The 8,401-nt window shown below is 39.7% G+C and overlaps 1 pseudogene; it reads left to right on the top strand.

Moving 5' to 3' along the window:
- Nucleotides 1-5,588: 5,588 nt before the first annotated feature.
- Nucleotides 5,589-7,949, top strand: LOC147448940 (uncharacterized; annotated as a pseudogene).
- The last annotated feature ends 452 nt before the right edge of the window (nt 7,950-8,401 follow it).

Here is an 8,401-nt window from a genome sequence, read left to right as displayed (position 1 = left end):
ATCTCTATTATTCGGTTCCCGTGACAATTGGTATCAGAGTAAGCGGTTGATTCTGGACATGGAAGGATACGAGAGGAGGATGAAGGAGCAAGAAGACCTGATTCGGCGACTATGAGAAGATCTAAAAATTGCAAATCGGGAGTGTGTTGAGGCTCTGCGGGGCAAAGCAGCACGAGAGCTTGATATCTATGTAGACCTTGATGGCCAACATGAAGGTGAAAACCATGCTAATCCACCTGGAAACAATAATCATCGTGGTGGCACTAGGGTACCGCCAAAAGAAACGATGATGATATGGGAGAAGCGACAACCAAATCATTCTTAACGAAGGCTAAGCTTAAAGAGTTTGATGGCATAAGAAAGATATGCGAAGATTTAGAAGCGTGGATTGAAGAACTCAAAGATTGGGATTATACTTTCAATATCGAGAACACGACCACGAGACTTTCGAATGCTCGAGCAAGGTGATCGATAAGACAATACGTACCAAGATGGCTCAATTGGAGACTTTTGGCGATGCGTACAATAAAGAGACGTTTTTCGCAATTCTGTCCGCGTTGCCTTGTAGACCAGACCTATTCCCGTCGTTTTGAGTACCTGGATTGATCTGTTCTGAGTTCGTTTGTAAAAGTTATGATGAAAACAAACTGAAGGCAGCAGCAGTGTAGTGTACACAGGGACAGACAGACATACAACATCATACAGTTCTCCCTGCTATGAACCAAGAAGTGGATTGTTTCTTCATGGTAGAGTATGAAAATTGAGATTATGAAGGTATATAATTATGTTTTTTTACTTTCATTATCATGTTGAATTGGTTACACGAGTATGTTCTTTTGGCTATTTTGTAGGCGATGCAGAAATCAATGTGTGAAACAGGATCTGTGCAAAGTGTCATGATAGAAATCTAACCTTTACGGATCGCTTAGCGATCAGTTCTTATATTATTCTCGTAGGTATACTTGGTACGAAAATCGTGCAGGCTTTTCGAGGAAAAGAAGGATAAAAGCACGACGGGTGGTGCGTTTGGGGATCATTCACCGATCTCTTCTTCTGCGAGTGCGAGTGCGAGTGAGAGTGAGAGTGAGAGTGCGAGTGCGAGTGCGAGTGAGACGCTGCATGCAAGCGAACTGAAGCTCGGGGGTGGTCGGGAGGTTCGAGCTCCGTACAACGGAGTGCGCCCATATATTTTGCTCCTCTGTTGTATCAAAACTCTACAAAGATTCATCAATACAAAGATCTCTTTCTCTATCTTTTGCACAGATAATGTAATAGGACTAGTTTTTGAAGTTCTTAAAGTCGAAAAGAATGTAGCAGGGCATATCTTTCGTTAGTACGATTTGAAAGATTGTTGAATAGTCTATTAAATAGAGCTTATACAAATGAGTTGAGATATTAAGAGAGAACATATATATATATATTTTTAAATAATACACTAAAGACGGATTTGATAAAGATTAATGAATAACAGATAGTCTGTCTATGAACAGTAAAATTGAGATTTTTATTAATATCAATGTTTTATATTTATGTGTTTTAGCTTAAAATGCATGGGTAGGCTTAAAATAAGTTGTAAAAGTAGTGGAGACTCATAATCTGATACCATTTGTCACGCGAACCGAATAATAGAGATAGACAGCAAAAAGGTACGGAAAGAGATCTTTGTATTGATGAATCTTTGCAGACTTTTGATACAACAGAGGAGCAATTGAATATGGGTGCACTCCGTGGAGGTTCGAGCTCCGTACAACGGAGTGCGCCCGTATATATATTCAATTGCTCCTCTGTTGTATCAAACACTATCAATACAAAGATTTCTTCCTCTGTTTTGTTGTCTATCTCTATTATTGTGTTCCCGTGACAATTGGTATCAGAGCAAGCGGTTGATTCTGGACATGGACGGATACGAGAAGAAGATAAAGGAGCAAGAATACCTGATTCGACGACTACGAGAGGATCTGGAAATTTCAAATCGGGAGCGTGCTGAGGCTCTGCGAGGCAAAGCAACACGAGACCCTGATATCTATGTGGAAATTAATGGTGAACACGAAGACGGAAACCATGCTATTCCACCAGGAAACAATAATCAACGAGTGGGCGCTGGGGCACCGGGCGGTGGAGATGGTGGTGATGATGGAGATGATGATGATGGGAACGGTGGTTCTGGACGTCGCGGTCGTCCACACGAAAGAGAGCGGAATGACGGCGAAGCGGAAACTAAGGAAAGGAGAGGACGAAGAAGGGAACGTGATGAAGAAGATGCAGATGAAGATTCTGAAAGGGCAGCTTTGCAGCAAGTCTTCAAGAAGGCAAAGATTAACGAGTTTAATGGCATCGAGAAAACTGGTGAAGATCTCGAAGCATGGATTGAAGAGTTAGAAGATTATTTTGCATTGAAGAAGTTCTCTGAAGAGGCAAAAGCAAAGGTTGCAGTTGTTCATCTTCGACAAACCGCAAAGCTTTGGTGGAAAGCATACCTTAAACAATGAACAAAGGTTACTCCAATCACTTGGGAGGAATTTAAAATGCAAGCGTATAAAAGGTACTGTTCTCCACACTATGAGATGGATAAAAAGATGGAGTTTTACAAGTTTCAGCAGCAACTTGAGGACGAGCCAAGTCTTACTGTACATGAGTATAAGGAGAAGTTTTTGCGACTTCACAAGTATGCACCGGAAGTAGAAGGAGAGGTGTTGACAAACAAATTTATCGAAGGGTGCGTAAAGATCTGTATTATCAAGTAAAGGGTGCAGGGGCTACCGATTTTCTAGATGCTATTGCGAAGGCCGAAAATTATGAGAAGAAGGTGAAGTATGAGAGCCGCAACCCTACTCCAAGCAGAATTATACCTACCGGGCATAGAATGCAGAATAGGCCTTTTCAGACAAACACTGAGTTTCTCCGAAGGAATTGTACAAATAATCAGAGAAGACCACCCAATAATTTTTCAAATCAGAATCAGAATTTCAATCGAAATCAGAGTACAAATCAGAATGCTGTAACCAACCGCAATCAAAATTTGGGACAGAATACTATAAACAACCGCAATCAAAATTTGGGTCAAAATGATGCAAATCAGAAGCAAAGAAGACGACAACCGCTGCGGTGGCAACATGATCCTGCTTTTCTAGAATGAGCAAGGAGATTTGGGTTATGTTTTCGTTGCGGTGAGCAAGGTCACAAGACGTTCGAATGCCCAAATAAGAAGATCGATCAGGCTGTTCTTGCACAAATGGAAGCCAATATGAATGCGATGGACACCACGATTGAGGAAGCGAGCGAGGAAGGTAAGTGCTCTGAAATTCCTATGAAATGCATGACAACGCCTGTCCATCATTTAAGGGTATCCATTATAAGAATTCGGGGTAAGATAGGAACTGAAATTGTGAATTTTCTCATTGATTCGGGTAGTACGCATTGTTTTATGTCTAACAAGCTTGCGCAGACTTTGAAATTGAATTCTGATTCCCAGATTAGGAGACCTGTAGAATTGGCCAATGGGAAGAAACATTATACACAGGGTCATATTCAGGACTTACCTTTTTTGCTGAACAAAGAGAAACATTCGGGAGAATTTTATGTTATTAGCATGGGTGAACGGGATGTAATTTTGGGAATGGATTGGTTGGCTGCGAACCATGCATTGATTGATTGTGAGAGGGGTGAGTTGGTTTTTAAAAACAGAGATGGTCATGCGATTAAAGCTGAGGAGAGAAATACTAAATCACTTCTGATTTCTGCCATGAAACTTTTGAGGGGGGTGAGACAAGGGTGTGAGACGTTTCTTGTGTTTGCTAACGAGATTAAAGAGGATTCTGGGAATAAACAGAAAGGGGAAAATCCAGAATTTGTAGAGGATCTCTTACATGAATTTAAGGATGTGTTCCCGGACGATCTTCCTGGTATGCCTCCGCCTAGAGCGGTAGACCACGCCATAGATCTATATCCAGGAGCAACACCTTATTCAAGGGCTCCATACAGGTTCAATATTGATGAGCTTAAAGAGCTCAAGATACAACTTGATGACCTTTTGAAAAAGGGTTTTATTAAACCTAGTGTATCTCCTTGGGGCAGTCCTGTGTTATTCCAAAAGAAAAAGGATGGTACATATAGGTTATGCATTGACTACAGGGGGTTAAACAAACAGACCATTAAGAACAAATATCCTCTTCCTCACATAGATGAATTGCTTAGCCATTTGAGTGGTGCCACAATATTTTCAAAGGTTGATCTTCGTTCTGGCTACCATCAAATCCGCATTAAGGTCGAGGACATTCCAAAGACTGCTTTTCGTACACGTTATGGGCATTATGAATTTACAGTTCTTGCTTTTGGTTTGACTAATGCACCAGCAACTTTCATGTGCTTAATGAATAATATTTTTCACCCGTATCTTGATGACTTCATTCTGGTATTCTTGGATAATATTTTTGTGTATTCTAAGAATGAAGAAGATCATGCATTGCGCTTAAAGAAAACATTTGAGGTTTTGCGTGAACATAAATTGTATGCCAAAGCAAGTAAGTGTACTTTTGCAAAGGATCAGATTGTGTACTTGGGAAGAGTGATTTCTAAAGAGGGGATTCACATTGACCTTGACAAAGTTAAGACTATTGTGGAGTGGCCAACACCAAAGTCATTAAGGGATGTGAGAAGCTTTATGGGTCTAGCACAATATGAGAGAGCACACATTAAAGATTTCTCTAAGATAGCAAGTCCTTTGACCGAATTGACCAAGAAAGACAAGGGTTTTGTGTGGACTTCTACGTGTGAGACTGCTTTTGAGACCTTGAAGGCTAAAATAGCAGAAAATTGTGTTTTGAAAGTTCCTGAGATGGGCAAACCATTTGTTGTATCAAAACTCTACAAAGATTCATCAATACAAAGATCTCTTTCTCTATCTTTTGCTATCGATCTCTATTATTCGGTTCCCGTGACATGAGGACTCCGGAGTGCAGAGTGAGGAGTCAAGACAGAGGCCGACAAGTACCGTATCCAGCTGGCGGAGCCGTAACCTTTCGAAAGATTTGAATTTGGCACTCAATGAAAACCTATTCAAACAAGACGATCTAACGAAGGAGAAAAGGCATCTCCTGCCCAAATGCACTTAGGATGCTGACTGCGCGTTTGCTGTGAACACCTGCCAATCGGCTTTAGGCTGGGTTCAGACAAAATAGCGGGCCAGCATCAATATATCGGTCATAAAATTCAACTTTCTTTTTCAGACCCGTCACTTTTTGGGCGACACCCCTCCCCTTTAAGTGCCACGGGGTCATAAGCATGGGATCAACGATGCTCATTCAAAAAGAGGGGCGAACGCAATCTGGTCCATTGATCTTTAAAAACTAAACTTGCGATCTCGAGTTTAATTTTTTTCTCGAGTTTAGTTTTGGTCAGATTGCACCTAATTCAAAAATTGGAGAGGGTCTTCATTTATCAAAAGGAGGATTGTGAGCACAGAGAGGAGGAGCCTAAAGTTGAGAGAGAGAGAGAGAGAGAGAGAGAGAGAGAGAGAGAGAGAGAGAGAGAGAGAGAGAGAGAGAGAGAGAGAGAGAGAGAGTCTTCTCAAGTAAACAAGAAGGGATCCCATGGTACTTACTAAGCGCTCAAACCTCTATGCAAGCACGCTGGAAGAGAATCCTGTGGATGGCTTCCGGCAAAGCAGCAACTCTCCATTGAATCTAGTGGAAGAAATGGAGGAAGACGACTCACCTACTGAGAGAGAGAGAGAGAGAGAGAGAGAGACTTTCTGTTGATTATTTAGAGTTTGTTTATTTTTAATGAAAATAACTATTTCAAATGTAACCAAGATGAATCCAAGAGGTGGTGGCGGTATTGTTCAGCTTATGAAGCATGTATAAGCAAACTCAACGTTTTGAGAAGAGAATGGCTAAGAAATGCCACCTTGAAAGAAAGCATCAATGTGAAAATGTAGTCGTACCACCTCTTCTAATAGGTCGGCCAAAGGGAAACGCAAAAATTCACAAACCCACTTCTTCCAGGTCACGCATTCAAAGAAAGTCTCGATTTTTCAATGTTGAGCAAAAGCTTAAGAATGTGAGAAAGGCATACGAGAAAAGCAAGAGAGAACAAGGAGAGCGGGCATGGGTGCTTTGTGCACATAAGAAGAAAGGGAAAATAACAAAGGAGTCATGGATAGATGAACTTGTCAAAGACGATCTAGCATCATGGGAATCACGCATCCAAACACGAGAGAAGTTGGTCATAGAACGAGTTTCGGATGGCTATGATAAAGCTGTAAGTTTTAATATTTTTTACATACTGCATAATTATATATGTGTTCTAAATTATCATGAATTATAATGTTCAATAGAAGCGCATACAAACAGAGGATTTATCTAAAGGAAGCGAGAAGAGTAATTCTACACCAAAAACAGAAACCACACAAGTATAGTGCTTACATACATTATCTCTTAAACAATACATATACTATTTTTAAATAACTTCTTTGAGACTACTCACCACTAGGATGCAAGCACAAGTCAAATGGAGATTCCTCCTGCTCCTCTGCAAAAGCTAAAGACCAAAAGAAAACGTGACCCTGAGGCAATGGATGGATTCATACAAGAGATTCATCTGGTATTTTTGATTCTATATGAAATAAATAAATAAATCAACCACACAATTTTGTTGGCATCCAATATTTGATAAGAAATGGCAACAATCCAAAGATGAAACCCATGTCGCAATTGAGATTCTCCACGGCGTGATTGATTGTAAAATCCTCATACCGCTAAGTCCAGAAGGGACTGTCAGGTAAGCTATCATGTTTTTTAGCGATAGGCTAGTTGGTAACTTTCAAGTTATATTTTTTTCTTATTCTATGATATTTTTACTATTGTAGTGGATGAGTTGTTTTCCACTTAAAGTCTGTACGTTTTAACCTTGGGGTTGACATGATTGGATCGTTTCAACAGAGTGAGCTTGATGTTGAGGCATCGACAATGTCTATGAACCTAGTTAAAATGATATGCATTTCTTATCACCTATTTTTATATATATATATATATATTTGGTGTATATAATTGGATGGATCATACATTCTTGAGCAAGTGTGGTTTGTAGATAGCTTATGGTTTCTTTTCTGCGGGAGAAGAAGGTTGGAAAAAATTCCATGAAAAACTTCTTTGGTTCCCCAGATCTTGGAAGCCATAGTTTCACCTTATTTCCAATTGTTGATAGGTAATAATAGTATTCACCATCTTTTTCTTGTATACGGTATGTTATTAAAATTTATGACACCCTACCTATGTTCAGATCCCATTGGACTCTTATCGTTTTGTACAACCCGCATCTTCTACATCTAGATGGACTTCCTCGAAAAAGGTCATGCTTTTTAATGTTTGATTCCTTGTCCATTCTACGCTCAGCTCACAAATATGGGGATGTTCTACAAAGGTATACTTGTAGAGGTTATGCATGCTAAATAATTTTAGTCTCATTGCATAAGCTTCTTGCTTTCCTTGTTTTAGAGCCTGTGAATATTTTGGAAAATATTGAACGGATCAAGTTGTATAGTTAGAGCTACTGGATTCGGTAAAGTCGATAGGATGTGAAGATATTGAAATGAGTAATCTACAAAATCTCAATGTATCTTCTGGCATTCAAATGTAATTTGTTTTGTTTCTTGGTGTAGATTCCACAACAGCCAAATGCTCATGATTGTGGATGGATGGTATGTGATGAAATATATGCGCATGCTTATTGAGGGTGGCTTGGTCGGTCCTCCGCCACATTCTTGGGTAATCCATTATGTTGATTGTTTTGTTATGGGTTATATGTAGTTGTTTATAGAAGATTTTGACTACTTGTATTTATGGCAGCTTTCTAGAAAATGGTTTCAACATGAGGATGTGGAGATATTGAAAGAAGATCTTAGAGAATGGTTGGACCAAGCACTTGGAGAAGTTCCATTGCAAAAGGAATAGACATTGGATATTTTTTATACATGTAGCTTTTAGACTCGTGTAGTGATGGTATGACTTGCTCTATGTATGTGCTTTAGACACAACTCGGCTAACAACTCTTTGGAGTTAATTTTGATACAAAACCTTGATATGGTTTATGGTCATGGTTTTTCGTTATGGTTTATGATCATGGTTATGGTTTTTGGTGGTGTCTCGAGTTAAGGTTTATGGTAATGCTATCCAGTTATGGTTTATGGTCATGGTTTCTTATATAGTTTATGATCATGACTCCCGGTTATGTGTTTCCGATTATGGCTGTGGTGAGTGACTCCGGTTATGGTTTCCATTTCCGGTATGGTTTTAAGTTACATATCGGTTATGGTTTGCGTTTCTAGTTATAGTTGCGGGTTATGGTTATAGTGAGTATTTCCGACTCCGCTTATGGATTGCATTTTTTGTTTTCGTTATGGTTA

This window comes from Adiantum capillus-veneris, chromosome 10 (genome assembly GCF_014529385.1).
Source record: "Adiantum capillus-veneris isolate H3 chromosome 10, ASM1452938v2, whole genome shotgun sequence".
Lineage (NCBI taxonomy): Eukaryota > Viridiplantae > Streptophyta > Polypodiopsida > Polypodiales > Pteridaceae > Adiantum > Adiantum capillus-veneris.
Note: the sequence above shows the minus strand (reverse complement) of the source record. Positions and strands in the feature narration are given on the sequence as shown.